The sequence below is a fragment of the Peromyscus leucopus genome, chromosome 12 (assembly GCF_004664715.2).
Source record: "Peromyscus leucopus breed LL Stock chromosome 12, UCI_PerLeu_2.1, whole genome shotgun sequence".
Taxonomy (NCBI): domain Eukaryota; kingdom Metazoa; phylum Chordata; class Mammalia; order Rodentia; family Cricetidae; genus Peromyscus; species Peromyscus leucopus.
In genome coordinates, this window is record NC_051073.1 from 43,916,969 (window position 1) to 43,933,497 (window position 16,529).

Genomic DNA, 16,529 nt, shown 5'->3' on the forward strand with positions numbered 1-16,529 from the left:
CCATAAGTACATTATTACAAAGGAGCTCATAATTTTTTTCTTTACTCAAGGGCAGTAGCCAGCATCATGGTCTTGATCTCATGCATGGGTGCTGCTGGTATAAATATGCCTGTGGTATTGTCTTGAGGTGGTGGGATAAGACAGGAGTGTTTAATCTAGTTTAAAATAATTGTGTCATATCTTGGCCTTTTAGCTGTTTACCAAAGGCCTTTTATAATGAACAAAGTCAATGTACTAAAAGATAATATGTGATATCCATTCAGAACAAACATTAAAAGTTACTTGTCAAAATTTCATATTAACTTTAAAAAGCAAGTTTTTTTGATATCTCTGATGTCCTTGTCCTAAGTATTGTCCCTTTTTATTGAGTTGTTACCTTGCTGCAGTATGTAATTTTTAATATTTTTTTTCTCAAAGATTTTATGATGTTTGAGCACAGATAAGAAATAGTGTCATTTGCATATTATCATACAGGTGACTTATATTTTTTCTATTCTTTATCTTGGTAGCTTCTATATATGCATTCATTAAAACCAACCTACTTCCTTTGAGGTGCATATATCATAATTTACTTATAGGCAATTACAAGTTTATAATGTATTTTTAATATAGTCTCTATAGATGATTATAATATCCAAATTTAACATTTTTCTTGATTAAATATAAAGGGTTCAAACCACAAAATTAAAAAAAAATATGATAGAAAACCATCTACCACATTGCTAGTCACATAAAATTATAGCATGAAAAATAATATGCAGTGGGAAGTATTTATTATATATTACTATGTTACCAACATATGTGTTAAGCATATTATAATATATATCATTATTTTGGTATAAATGGTCTACTTGAAAAAGAAATTATTGTGAAACATGTTTCCCCCTTGTGCCTATAGTAATTTCATCCTGTTGTGTGTATTGTCTCTTAATGACATTAAGATGTGGCTTAAGTGTTCAACTATATTTTATAGTATCCCATTGGCCTGATATCAAATACCTGGCATTTGATTCCTGAATTATCATACAGAGGCTTATATTAATTATAAATGTTTGATCGATGGCTCAGACTTATTACTAAGTAGCTCTTACATATAAATTAACTAATTTTTATTAATCTATTTATTGCCACGTGTTCTGTGCCTTACTGGTTCTCTGCCATCTTGTTCCTCGGGCTGGTGGCTCACAGCTACTGACACCCACCCCCCTTTTCATTCCAGTCCTCAGTTTGTTTGTATCACCTCATCTTATGCTGCCTTTCCAAGGGCAAAACAGCTTAATTATCAACCAAGAAGAGCAACACACATTCACAGTATATAAAGGATCATTCCACAGAAGTGTAGGCTTGTGTAAGTGTGCTTTATGATGTTCATGTACTAATACAATCAGGCAACAACAGAATTTTTGGACAATAGCTCTATGATTACATGGCACATGGGCTGTGCGTGGGATATCAAATAAGGCACTGGAATCATGCATGGTAGCAAATATTTCAAACCACATGCCAGTAATCTATTGCTAAATAGCAAACAATTCCTGTTTATTAGCACATAGTTCTGTGGTACATTTTAAGGATGCTTAACAAGGCTCTATCTTTGAGGCCAAAATCAAAATGTAATAAAGGTAGAGTTCTAATATACAGATCTGCTTCTAAGTTCAAGCTAATGTGCTCAATTTTTCAGGGGTTACAGGATTGACTTTTCTTTTTCCTGCTGGTCACAGAAGATTGCTGCTTCAGGATATTCACAGATGTTTTCACTCTGTTCTTCTATCCTACAAAAAGTCAGGCTGCATTGAGTCTTGCTTCTGGTGTCCCAATCTAAGGTTTCCTTCCGTCATCACCTTGAGATATTACTCTTATTTTTAAGGGCTTGCACCATTATACTGAGACCACACACCTAATCTTAACATTGTAATGTCAACTCTTTCATATATTATAACCTCCAAGAGAGAGATACTATCTTAATGGGTTCCAGGTTTCTGGAGCAGTCTGGGTGCCACAGCCATAAACTATTGCATTCCAGGAGGAACCATGCAACATGACAAAGCAATACTGAATCACACCTTCATCTTTGCCTCTATGAAGACTGCAGAGAACATAGAGCCAACAGTTGTTTCTCCAAAAATGTAAATGAAATCATTGTAATGTCTGTCTGTCACTGTAACATTCCATTGAGAAAGAGTGGGGTGACACAAAAGAAATCGAAGGGAACAGAGAGAGGAGAAAATGATGTTAATACAGTGCTCACAGGAAATTATCACACAATAAAAATAAAGTATGTTTTCATTATTTCTTCAAGAGATTTTTAATCTGGCTCATAGGAAAATGCCTTAGAGGAGACATCATGAAAACTTAAATTTGTCCTTTCCTCTACTTGAAGCATTATGAATCCAAAATGTGTTCAGCCAACTTCTCAATGCTGCCAGAATTATAAAGTTCAGAATGTTTAATAGAAGGACACTTATCAAGCAGCACACGGGCCCAAAAAAATGACAAACAAGGATCTACATATACATGTAAAATATATATGTATAAAATTATGTAGATGCTTTTAAATTTAATTCTCTATATACCTTTTCATATGCTACTGGCTAATATCCTGCTGTCTAAATCAACATACTCACAAGTATTTAACAAAATCACAGGCTCCTACATGATATTTACATTTTCTGAGTGCATACATTTTTTTTTTTAAATCACTAGTGTCTGTAAACTCTTGGCAAGACACACAATAAACCTCTTGTATCTTTTAGGGCTCCAAAGAGCACAAACTACACACCTTGGTAGGTCATACACTTAGAATTAAAGGTCATCAAGAGCCTGAAACATAGTTTTAGAAGAAAAGTCACACCCTGACTGCCCTGTTCTCTCAGTGCTCTGCCTTCTCCCCAGAACAACTCATGGAAACCAGAAGTCCCTTTCTTCAAGGTAAATCATGGAAACAAGCATCACTGTTCTCCACGCAGAAATTTAGAACTTCTAGTTGGTTTTCCAGGGCCAAACCATCAGCCCTATGCACAGGCAGCATTATATTGACAGAACAGGTTATATTTAGGAATATATATGTATACACACACACACACACACACACACACACACACACACACACACACACACACACACACTCATTAATTTGAAGGAGACCAGGAAGAGGCATATGGGAGGCCTTTCAGGGAAGAAACTAAATTATAATATAAAAAACAAACATGCAAACAAATAAAAACAAGAAAATTCACTCTCCTTTTCTTTTCTTTTCTATTTTTATTTTAAAAATACTATATTCCTGAGAGATTTTACTCCATTTGGGGAGAGGGAATACTGTAAAGATGCTATATTTTTCTCTCTTTAGTCTGTCCTGCAACATGGTACCTACTTATTTTACACTTGGCTGCTCATTTTTCATGTCCTAAAATGAAAAATGTGACCTCACTGCTGAAAACCCTAATTTTCTGAAGAAATTTGATTGAATAAAGATATTATATTTTACCCTTCTGATTTTCCTCTTTATTATGTATATACTGATAGTGACTTTTTTTTGTTTGTTTGTTTTTTGTTTTTTGAGACAGGGTTTCTCTGTGTATCTTGGCGCCTTTCCTGGAACTCACTTGGTAGCCCAGACTGGCCTCAAACTCACAGAGATCTGCCTGGCTCTGCCTCCCGAGTGCTGGGATTAAAGGCGAGCACCACCACTGCTGAGCTGATAGTGACTTTTTAAATGTATGATAAAAGATGGCCCACCATTTGCAACTTTTCAACTCTTTCAACAAGACGACTAATCAAAATGTCAGCTAACTATATACATTGTGTGTATGTAATACACACACATACATATGATGTTCTTATGGTCTTTGTATTGGAGGGAGGTAGTGTATGTGTTTGTTGGATGTGTGTTATGTATTGGAAGATGAATATTCAGAGACCAGAGGAAGGCATTGAATCTTGCTGGACAACTCTGCCTTGACCTAGAGTTTCTCTTTATACCAGGGACTTAGCATTTCAATTAGATTATTTGACTAGGATGTCCGCCAAACTTTCTCAGGGCCCTGAAGTGCTGGGGTTACAGGCAAGCATGCGGCTCTTACTAATCTTCTTTGGTGGATGCTAGAGATCCAAATTCAGTATTTCTTGCTTGTACAACCAGCCTTATTACCCAATGGACGATCGATCTAGTTCATATAAAATATTGTATGACATTGAAATAAGTATATTATGTTAAAAAACATACCCCTAATTTCGGCTACTCGGATGTTTTGCATTTTAATTGATATGAGCTTATATACAACTCTATGAAGTTCATTTTCCCAAATATTTTAGAGAGCATGATATGGCCAGACACTGCTTGTTTCTTTATAACTACCGAAAGAGACAGAATAATGTGTGGTCTTCATTTCTTTCCTCAGCTCATGCTTTCTAGTAGACATTTAAGTCATCTCTACTTACAGTGTAATTTGTTATACATTTTTGGTCTTTCAATTACTTATATCATGAAAAATTTGAAAGACTATTCTGTAGTTGGTATTCCAAAATGCTTGAAAACAGTATTTTTTTTTTCTTCCCATGTCATAGCTATGTTTTCTTTTTTCTTTTTTTTTTCATTTCAGCTAAGACAGCTTCCTCCTGAAAGAAAGAATCATACACAGGAGCTGAGATCCTTTGGGCAAAGCAGTCCAGGCATTCTTGCTGAGCAGACCTGACTCTCAGCCAACTGTATTTAACCAGGGTAGAACAGTGAGGGTGGAGGAGCAGTGGGGGAACTTTTCATTGAATAGAGTTTCCCCATACAGCCTCCCTTTTCTGTTTTGCATGCATACTTTTATTTTTCTGTTGTGTTTCAACTTTCCGTTCTAATTTATTGATACTTTCTTTTATTATACATTTTTAAACAATTATCAAAACAAAAATGACTCATTCACTGCCAAGCACATTCTCTAAAATAATCTAGAAAATTTCCATACATACTTTGAACTATTATTTAGAAAAATTGTTACAGTAAAAACAGACTGCATTTTCTCCCTAATACTGAATGTGTATAATAATTTTCTTTCTTTTTTTTAAGTATAAAACTGATTTTCAGGGGGGTTTTGCTTAATGTTTCAACATCTGCTGCAGCTCAATCAGAATGGCATTTGAGTTTCATTCGCTTTCAAATTTGCTAAATTGAGCTGCCGTCTACAACAGCATCAACAATCCAATTTTTTGTTTGTTTGTTTCATAAAACCAACTTTATAAAAGTAGTGTTGCTGCTACAGTTTACTTTCCAAAGATCTTTTTTCTTACTGAACTATCTTGAGGCTCCAGAATCAGCCCAAGAGAAGAATTACAGGGCCCCAGAAAGAAGAAAGACATTGGTCAGGGATTCTCTGGTCTCTAACAGACACAAGAGATAATTTCTTATCCTAAGGTCACAAATCATAGGATTATAAAAATATCAAACACATAATCTGCTACTCATCCTTCTACCTTCTACTAATTTTTAACAAACTCCTAAGACTCAGAATCACCTGGTGATGAGAGCTATTGACACGATCCTTCAGTCACACAGATGACAGGAGGCATAGTAAACGTAGTTGCCATAGGTCTGACTAAGAGGTACAGCTGGCCTTTGGTTTCTGTGGTAATGTTCAGGAAGCACTCTTCAAAATTAAACTATTTCATGTGCCTAGCACTAGTTGAGATTTGAAGATTCCGGTCTACCCCTAATCTAATAACATTTTCTTAAATTTTATATAGGTGTCTATTTATATTGTAAATTCTGGAATTCATGGAATTAATTACGGCACTTTATTTCAAAAAGTAATTTGAACTTTGAAAAGAAAGTGAATGAGCTCAAGAGATGGACTTGTATATTTCTGCTTTTCAACAAAGTTAAGGGCTATTAAGTTTATATTTCTGTTGATCTTAGTTTACATATTTTTCTGAGATTTTGATGAATAAATATTATGTTTTACCTTCTTATCACTCCTATAATGCAATCCAATTCTTTGTGCACAGTAATTTTAGAAGATATAGTGTAATTTAGACAATAGCTGTCAATTATATTGTAACTAAGATATTTAGAGAAATGTTTCAGAAAATGTGATTTTTGTTATTCTGGTAAAAAGTTACCTAAAGTCATAATTTTTGATGAGCAATTTTTATTAATGAATTTTTTATTCATTTTACATACCAACCACAGATTCTCCCTCTCTTTTTTTCCTCCTGCCCCTACAGCCTCCCCCTCCCAAACCCACCCCCTATTACCTCATCCAACAATGTATGGCCTCCCATGGGGAGTCCACAGAGCCTAGTACATTCAGTAGAGGGAGGTCCAAGCTCCTCCCCCCTGCATCAAGGCTGTGCAAAGTGTCCCACCATAGGTGATGGGCTCCAAAGAGCCAGCTCATGCCCCAGGAATGGATCTTGATCCTACTGCCAGGGGCCCCTTAAGTAGATCAAGCTATACAACTGTCTTGCTTATGCAGAGGGCCTAGTCCAGTTCCCTGGAGGCTCCAAAGCTATTAGTCTAAAGTTCATGAGTAAACATGTACAGCCACTTTGGAAATCAGTGTGGTGGTTTCTCAGAAAACTGGGAATCAATCTTCCTCAAGACCCAGCCATACAACTCTTGGGCCTATACACAAGGAATGATCACAAGGACATATGATCAACGATGTTCATAGCAGCATTATTTGTAGTAGCCAGAACCTGGAAACAACCTAGATGCCCCTCAACTGAAGAATGGATTTAAAAAATAAAAATAAAAATAAAAATAAAAACATGTGGTACACAATGGATTACTACTCAGCAGTAAAAGTCAATGACATCATGAAATTTGCAGACAAATGAATAGAACTAGAAAATATCATCTTGAGTGAGGTAACCCAGACTCAGAAGGACAAACATGGTATGTACTCACTCATAAGTGGATATTAAATGATGACGAATTTCTATTTGAGTTAAATTATCTATGAAAAAATATAGACATGAGTAAGCATTTATAATCAAAGAAAACATTTGACAGAGTATAGCATTAAAATCTCTCTTTATAAATTTTCTGGCATATGTTTATATGGATGTAAAAGAAGTGTGAAAATGTATGCACATTTGACAACAAAACTCATATATGAATGCTGTTTTATTATTAATGTTATACTTCTAAAATTATTGATAATTGAAAGAGAAAAAATATTCAATTTAAAGTAGTAAATAAAATACATTTGCCCACCTGGAATGAATATAGAAAATTTGCAACATTAAATATACATAATATATCTGCTTACTGAATATATAACATTCAACTTGTGTTAAGTAAAATGCATGTAAGATCAGCTAAGAGATAACGAAATTTTGCTACCAGTAATTTTTTTTGTAAAAAAACAGAAGGATAAATCTAACCCATCCACCTTCAAAATAATCAAGATATTTTATTGCTAACTGTGCTGGTTTGAATCAGAATGACACGCATGGGCTCATATATTTGAATTTTTCCCCCAGTTGTTGGGCTGTTTAGGAAAGATTGGGATGTGTGGACTTATTGGAGGAGGTGTGTCCCTACAAGTAGATTTTGAGGTTTCAAAATCCTACACAGGACTCAGTTTCTCTCTGCTCTTAGATTATGAATCAGAATGTAAGCTCTCAGCTACTGCTAAAGTGTCATGCTGGCCTGCCTGTGGCCATATTTCCTCCCATGGTGGTCACTCACTAACCCTCTGAAACTCTTATCAAGCCCCAAATAAATGCTTTCTGTTTTAAATTGCTTTGGCCATGTGTCTCTTCATAGTAACAGAACAGTAACAAAGACACTTTGTTTTAATTTGATAGTGTAATTTCAAGCCATTTCTGGAGATCCAAGGTACTGATAGTTGCAAAGAAAATGCTGAAAAACAACATAAACAGAAAACTATAAATCACTTCATTATAAATGTACATAACTACACTATTGAAAAACCAGAAAGAGTATTGAAAAAGCAAATTTAGTTTCATGTCAAACTGCAGAATGCTTTTGTAATTATTGTATGATTTAAAAAATGATGTCACAAACAATATCTTATTTTGAAACCCTCATTTGTATAATTTATACAATAACTTTCCATTTGGAAGGTTTCTCACATTGTAATCATTACATGATTTTCTTTTTCCAGAATTTAGCAGCATTTTCTCAATACCCAAAGTATGATAATCTTTGTAATAAATCCATTGGTCTTGGGAAAACAGACTATCACCAGCACGATAAAAGCATCAATGATATAACCATAAGTGAATATTTTCAGTTACTTTAATATTATTTTGTTCTGCATTATAATGTTTGAATAGTAATATAGCCTATTATAATAATAGCTTGAACATCTGGCAGAGCTTAGAGAAGTTTAATCATCAACATGCATATCTTTGCATTTGAGTGCCACGTTATACAACACAAAGTGATTCATGGCTTTTATAATCATTAATCCGAATGGAACACTCTAACAGACTGCATCTCTTTACTCAGTGTGCGCTGATTTTGTGTTTTGTTTCCATGTAAGTCACCTTGCGTGATATGCTCTCACGCTGTTCTTAAGCACATGAGATTCCAAAGCCAGGCACAGCAATGCATGCCTGTCATCACAGAGCTGAGGAGGGAAAGAGCAAAAATTAAATTATCCTAGCTTTGTAAGCAAATAGGTGATGTACCCTGACCACTCACTCACTCAGTCACTCTGCTTCTCATAGGGGAGGACAGCCTGGTAGACGACAGGGTGCCTACATTTGTTTTCTCAGACTATACCGATTATTTTGTAAAACATTTTTTGCCATCGTTGAGTTCAGTTTGTCCAGATGGTACAGTTTTGCTAGGCTTTTAAAGCATGTTTTGGGTGTAGGAGGAAAAGATTTCTGAGTGTTAATTCAGCAGGAATTTAGTCATGACAGGTTTTTCCTCCAGTTAAGTTGATTCTCTGATGAGTAGAGTAATAAATTCTGATATGAACAAAAGAGTTCACAGTTGATTGTACTTTGCTAAATAGACGTATCAATTATAAGCATTATTCTAATTGGCTTTGTTTAACCCTTAGACTTTTTTTTTTCTCGAGACAGGGTTTCTCTGTGTAGCTTTGGAGCCTGTCCTGGAACTCACTCTGTACCCCAGGCTGGCCTTGAACTCACAGAGATCCGCCTGCCTCTGCCTCCGAGGGCTGGGATTAAAGGTGTGCGCCACCACCGCCCGGCAGCCTTTGGCTTTTTTTAAACCCTGTTCTTTGATTTCTGATTAATGTGCTTCATTGTTGTTTGTTTGTTTGTTTACAATAACTATAACATGTAGTCATATATCATTTGGAAAAGACTGAATGATCACTTGCCAACATAATTTGGAATAGCTAATATTATTTTTCACTCAACCTTTAATACAGAAAATTAAATGTCTTTACTTTTATAATATAGAAAAAATAATTTATTTATACAATAAGAATTTAATTTATAAATATATATTCGAGGCCAGCCTGGGCTACCAAGTGAGTTCCAGGAAAAGGCTCAAAGAAAAAGAAAAGGCTTTTGAAAGTTATGTTTGTCCTACCAGCCTAGTCTGTTGTTATCAAGTTTCAAATCCTCCTTGGTTAAGCAAATAATGTAAACATTCACAGGTTCCAAAAATGAGAATATCACTGAGAGACATTCATCTACTGGATACAGGTAGCCTGTTTTCCCTAGGACGCTTTCCTAAGTCTACAACAATGTCTTTCTGTCATGTTTCTGCTTGTCTAGATAACATTTATGTTTATAGATATCTCCAGTCATGTTTTTGGTCATTTGCATTAAACTGTAATTAATTTGAATAGTAATAACTATTCTTTCTTGATAAGATTAGGCACAAATGCTTGGTTCTTCTTGATACATACATTATTTTTTATTAGGTAGGATTTATTTGGATTTTGTCCTTATTAATTTTTTTGTTTTGTTTTGTTTTTTGAGGCAGGGTTTTTCTGTGTAGTTTTGGTGCCTTTCCTGGAACTCACTCTGTAGACCAGTCTAGGCTCGAACTCACAAAGATCCACCTGCCTCTGCCTCCTGAGTGCTGTGATTAAAGGTGTGTGCCACCACCACCTGTCCCTTATTAATCCTTAATTGTATAACACCCCTGTGAAACTGAATCATCTTTTCTATTAACATTTTTAGTTTTGTTTTTTTTTCCTATGGATATTAATTTTTATTTCTCCAACACAAATATACATTGAAAAACAGATGTGAAGGGATTTGGATTATGTGGGAAAACTTCTCAGATCTATTTGTCTAAGGAGATCCACAATAAAACTGAAGCATAGTTCAAAATCATGCTATAAGTCTTTGGACATGTATACTACTGTTTGCTTCCCCAGTTGCTATTTTTTCATGGAAATGGGGATCACAGATTGAGAGTTGGACTATCTACAAGTGTGACACTTGTGCTGCCGGCCTGTTATCATCCTGGTCTCAATGGAAATGGAGGACTTCCAAGAAATGGGAAAATGATGTGATCAAGCACAAGAACATAGTTATCAATGAATGTTTGAGACCACCTAATAGTTACACTGTTAATGGACATGGAGATCCCCCTGAAACTTCCAGATACATTCAAATTACTTTTGAATGTCAAATTCTTGTTCTTAGGTCTATGAAAAGGTAAACTATAAGCCATCCGGATCAGTATAGATTAGGATACACACAGATAAAGACAAATCAATTCCACCAGGTCTAATTTTTGTGTCTCAGAAACCAAGGACAAATGACTAACTAATGTGTCTATTAACATATCAAACAGAAACTGGCCAGCCCTCCCAACTACAGTTCGTGTAGCTTCTCCCAGCACTTCTTACCTGCCCTCTACCCTAAACCTCTCATTCTCAGGGGCTGGGCTTCAGCTTCCCTTTCCCCAGACTTATTCATACACAACTCAAACATTTTGGCTACGCTGCTCTCTTGGTCTTTGTCTGGGCCACCTCTTGTTCTGTGGGTGCTCTCGTGCTCTTCCTCCCCCTTTCTCCTCTTATGGTCTAGCTTAGTCCCTGCCATATTCAGTCTGGACTCTTCCCTCTGCCTGCTGTCTCCCTTATATCTACAAACAGAATCATCTCCATACTTTAAAAGCCGTCACAGCCTTCTCTGCTAATTTCATTCACTAAGATAACTGTATTTACCAGATTGATTAAATTAAGTCACATCTGCTGGGCACATGCCTTTAATCACCTAACTCCAGAGGTAGAGGCAGGCCTATCTCTGAGTTCCAGGCATACCTGGCCTGGACTTCAGAGTGAGTTCCAGGACAGCTATGGCTACACAAAGAAACTCTCTTGAATAACCAAAATGATGAAAAAAAAAAGACAAACAGGAAGATAGAAAGACAGAGAGAAAGACAGATACAAGAAAGATAGACAGGAAGGACAAAAGAAAGGAAGGAAGAAGCAAGGGAAGGAACAAAGGAACAAAACAAAGACAGAAAGAAAGACAAGACAAAAAGACATAAGGTATTAATGAAGGACACTTAGGTGTGTCTTTTAGGATTGAGAAAAAATTGAACTGAGATGGAGGAAGAAACACTCAGAACAGGGTTGGTTTGCCTCATGTGCTGGGATCTCAGACTGCACAGAAAGATCAAGTTGTATAGGGGAGTCAACTATGTGACATCATTTCCCATTTTTTGCTTCCTGATTTGCAGAAATAAAAGCAGCTAGTCTTGCACTGCTATGTTTCCCTGCCAGGATAGACTGTATCCTTTGAACTCTGAACCAAGATAATCCTTGACAACCTGAAGTTGATTCTTAAAAGACCTCTGTCCCAGAAATGACAAAACTATCTAGGACAGCAGGGGAGTCTTGAGCAATTGACCTAATGTTGCTTGTTCTCCTTGAGTTTCATACTGTAGCAGACACAAGGAGCCACAGTTACTCAATTCACATTGCCTTAAAACTTATTCATTACTTGGGAATTAAGCATATTTAGTCTAGGACAAGACTCTGGTACACTAGTTTAAACAATTAAATTTTAACCAGACACGTTTATTAGGCAGTCTTTTTCTATGAATGAAATAAGGTGTGTGTGTGGTGGGTCATCTCACTACTGTAACAGGCACAAACCCCCCATAAATTCTGATAATTCATCTGCCTTCCCTCTTGATAGATATGTTTATTCAAAATACTGATTCTAATTCCTCGTGAGTAAGTATTAAATATTTCAGTTTAGGCAATTTGCCATCTGAATATTTTCTCCAAGGTAGTGAATTTGTAGTCCAGGGGTGGATTGTGTTAGGTTATTTAGAACATTTCTAAACCTGATAGTGAAAAAGGCACAGCTGGCTCTATAGAGTTTGTCTCCTATATGTAATTATTTTGGTCAATAATGAAGACTAATAGCCAGGGGTGGAATAATTACCAAGGGGTAAATCTCACTTGTTACAATAGTGGGTTATAGAGTTGATAAAGTACAGCAATGAAAAATAAAATTGCTTACTATCACATTAGCCTAAGGGTCTTCTAAAAGTTATAGCTTGACTTCTGATTTCAAAGTTCATTGACTCCCATAACTTTGAAGCCAGGGGTAAAAAAATATACAGGAAAAAATACTGTTAGCATGCCTATTGTGTTGTATTTTCAACGGTTTGTGTTTTGGTTTTACCCATGAAGTGCATCTGTTCATTTACTATCTACAAAGCACCAAGTCGAACTCTGAAAAAGGAGGGTACTTCTTTCTTAATAGGGTGACTGGCTTTGTGTCAATGTCTGACTTATTGTCAGGCATCATGATTAAAAAATAATATGATTCGAGCAGAGCAGAAAAGGTTTTGTACTGGAGTGTACATTTTTAAAAAGCAAGTGGTGACTAAGTAATTGAAGTCTATAGCTCAGCTCTCTTTTCACATGGTTGAGAGGGCTCATTCTATGAACTCCTTCAAGAGAAGACATCCCTCAGTCTCTAGTGGGAAACCACTTCAGGTCATTGACACTTTAGTGTTACATATTTTTCTGTTCTTCTCTCATAGGCATGGCAGGGTACCCTGTATCATCAGAATCTTAAGTGTAGGCTGAAGAACAACAACAAAATGTAAAGAATCCTGAGAGATTAAAAAGCATCCTCCCAGAAGTAGGATGAGAAAACGGAAAGACAATGTTTGTTTTAAAGTATGTTTTAGCATAGATCATCCAGCACTTCCCAGTGATCTCAGTTTCCTAAGTCTGTTCTTCCCAAAAGTGGGTAGTAGCTTTTCTGGTGTTTCACATAATGCTACTCCTAGCAGACTGTAAGATTCTACTGAAATTTTATTAAAAGCTCTCACCCTTAGAGAGAGACTATGGATAATATTGATGACCTGATGCCACAGGCTAAGCTTGTCTGCCTAAATCTAGAACTCTTGGGTGTGTTTTTGCTCCAGAAGATACCAGCTTTTCAATTCTTTCCTTTTATAGGCTCAACAGTTCCTCTAATAACTAGTTAGAAATCTACAGGGAACCATGGAGTTAGCCTGGCCTACCTGCCTCATGAGGCATGCATCATAGGTTTTTCAGGTTAGAGTCCATGGCTCCTAGGGCACAATGTGCCTTCCAGAATCTGAGAGACCTATGCACTTCCTCAGGCAGTGAAGCTTTCAAGCCACTTAGCATTTCTTTGTATGTTCCCTTAGTAGGCAAGAAAGCTTGACAGAACATTGTTCTTAGACATTAATCTTGTGTGCCGTCTATGGCTTGCCAACTTCAACTGTATCCTGGCAATTACAACTGTATTGTGTAGCCAGAAGTTTTCTTGTGTCCAGCCAAGTCCCAAGGCTGCTTGGTCCCAAGTAAACACACAGAGGCTTATATTAATTATAAACTGTATGGCCTATGGCTCAGGCTCATTATTAACTAGCTCTTATAAATTATCTCAACCCATTTCTATTAGTCTATGTTTTGCCACGTGGCTCCATGGTATTACCTGTTCTCTCACATCTTGCTTCTCCTGGTGATGGCTCAGAGATTCCACTTGACTCTACCCTTCTTCATCTCTATCTTTAGTTTAAATGTACCACCTAACCTTATTCTCCTCACCATTGGCCAAACAGCTTTATTTATCAACCAATGAGAGAGTGAACCATATTCACAGCATACAAAAAAAAAAAAAAAAAAAAAAAATCCCACAGCAGTATTGATCTTGGCAATTGTCATTGTATGCTGTGGAATATGTTTCTGTACACTGGTTTAATAAAACACTGATTGGCCCTTAGCCAGGCAGGAAGTATAGGTAGGATAAGCAGACAAGGAGAATTCTGGGAAGAGGAAGGCTGAGTGAGGAGACATCATCCTGCTGTCCAGGGAACAGCATGTAATGACACACAGGTAAAGCTGCAGAACACATGGCAACATATAGATTAACAGAAATGGGCTGAGTTTAAGTGTAAGAGATAGTCAATATAGCCTGAGCTAATGGCCAAGCAGTTATAATTAATATAAACCTCTGTGCATTTATTTGGGGGAGGGGGGGTGTGAGTGGGAGAGATTTGTCCTGACCACCGCCAGGACAGGACACAGAAAATCTTCCTGCTACAATTGTATTATGTTTCTGATAAAGGTTTAAAAAGTCTAATTGCTCTCAGTCTTGCTGTGGTTCCTCCAACCAGAACCTAGTTTCATTCTTTATAGCCATATCAGGTGACCTTGGCTCAGTAAGTAAGCATGGGTAATTACAGAAATCCTAGGTTGTAACACAAATCTTAAAAGGTCTTAAAAAAATAAAAAATAAAAAACAAAGGCAGATATTGGGGGTAAAAGCCGAAAGATCAGAGAAAAAGAAAAAGCCACAGCCAACCTCATCTTACCAACTCCTCAACCTCCAGAGCTGACTTCCTTTTTACTCATGCCTTGTACACCATACTGTGCCCTGCCATCTTACTTCCTGGGATTAATGGCATCTGTTCTTACTAAGAAAAGACACGAGATTACAAATCCTGGGAGTAAAGGTGTGTGCCACCACTGCCTGTCTCTGTTTCCAGTGTGGCCTTGAATTCACAGAGATGGATCTCTGCATCACAAGTGATAGGATTAAAGGTATGTGCCACCACTGTCTTGCCTCTCTGTCTAATCTAGTGGCTGACTCTGTCCTCTGATCCCCAGACAAGTTTATTGTGGTAAACAACATTTTGGGGGTACACAATATATCACCACACTAGGTTGTCATAAAGTAGTTTCTAGATAATTGCCCATATATCGTACATGTATGTGTACCAAAACTTAAATGAGAATTCAAAGATATTTACATATCATTATCAGCTGTAATTCTAGTTTCAGGGGATCCAACAATCTACACAATTACACACACACACACACACACACACACACACACACACACACACGGGCAAGACACTAATGCATGTGAAATAAAAATAAATAATTACTTTTCAAAAATTGGGAGAGTTAGATAAGCCCCATATGATTGCTACTAGCATTGTATGGCTATTATAATAACTGTGGTAATGCTGCTCTGTATGTGTGCCCAGTGAACCATAAAGATTTGGCATTTTTTGTAACATTAACTTTAGAGTAACAATGACAAAGGAGGGAAAAATTAACTAGAATTTGAGTATCCTAGACAAAACTGAGATATCATCAGTGAAATAGAAACTTTCAAATAATCCAAAATAAACATCACCACCATCAAACACCTTTTTTTTCCACTGCTGAGGAGATTTACAGGTGATATCTATGACTGGCTTGGTACCCTATGCTTAATAGACTTGGGAAGAAAAATAATAAACTCTGAAAGATATGTGCAACCCCAATGATGGATACATAAGGTCATTACTATCCTTAACTGGAAACAACATTCACAAATGACTAAGAAAATGATGGTTTTTCAAAATAAATGATAATGAGAATATGTTTAGGCTATTGTTCATTAACGAATGAGAATAAACAACAAACACAGAGTCCACACTGTGGACTTCTCTACCTTTGGCCAACAACCTCTAATGTCTTAGATTTCTTTGAATAGGCCATTGAACACCTCTCCTTATTTTAATATTCTACTTTACTTAAATACACATTTTTAGGTCCAACCACACTGGATATAAACAAGTCAATGTTTTCTGGCTCAGGAGTAAGATTGTTACTCCAAGGTTTGAAAATAGAAAGAGGGATACTACTTTAAACTGGCACACTAAAAGTTTTCATGACCTGTTTTGGTTTTGAAGATACTTGTTCATACTTTATTGTCAAGAAAGGGAAAAGTCTTTGGTGGAAATGTCCTTAAAATTACCTGGATAATAACAGCATCAGCAATTAATATTTTCCTTGTAAAATTCTCAGGGAATGATTCTATTCGTTTAATATCTTGTCATCTGAAATGTAACTGGTCTACAGAGTAGGATAACTCACCTATCTTGAATTGTCAGAAATGTCCATAGAAAAAAGTAATTTAGAATGAGAACTATGTCCTAGACCCTCTTTGGAGTTCTTCCATGAAGGTAAGGAGCCCTCAAGAAAAAAATGGTTTAAGAGCAAAAAAGTTAAGGAAACTGTTCATCCAAAGAAAACGTGAATATCAGAGAACATTTAATCATATGTGTACTAACAACA